Genomic DNA, 277 nt, shown 5'->3' on the forward strand with positions numbered 1-277 from the left:
AAAAAAAAAAAAAAAAAAAAAAAAAAAAAAAAAAAAAAAAAAAAAAGAAAAAGAAAAAGAAAGAAAGAACGAAAGAGAAAAGAAAGTTTGAAGAGACAGTCATCAGACCAGAAATTTAAAAGAACTATGATCAAAATGCCAAGGGCTCTAATGGATAAAGTAGACAACATACAAGAACAGATGGGTCAATTTAAGCAGAGAGGTAAAACTCTAAGAAAGAACTAAAAAGAAATAAGTGCTAGAGATTAAAAACACTGTAATAGAAATAAAGAATGCC

Source organism: Cebus imitator, unplaced genomic scaffold, assembly GCF_001604975.1.
Source record: "Cebus imitator isolate Cc_AM_T3 unplaced genomic scaffold, Cebus_imitator-1.0 Scaffold71, whole genome shotgun sequence".
NCBI classification, from domain to species: domain Eukaryota; kingdom Metazoa; phylum Chordata; class Mammalia; order Primates; family Cebidae; genus Cebus; species Cebus imitator.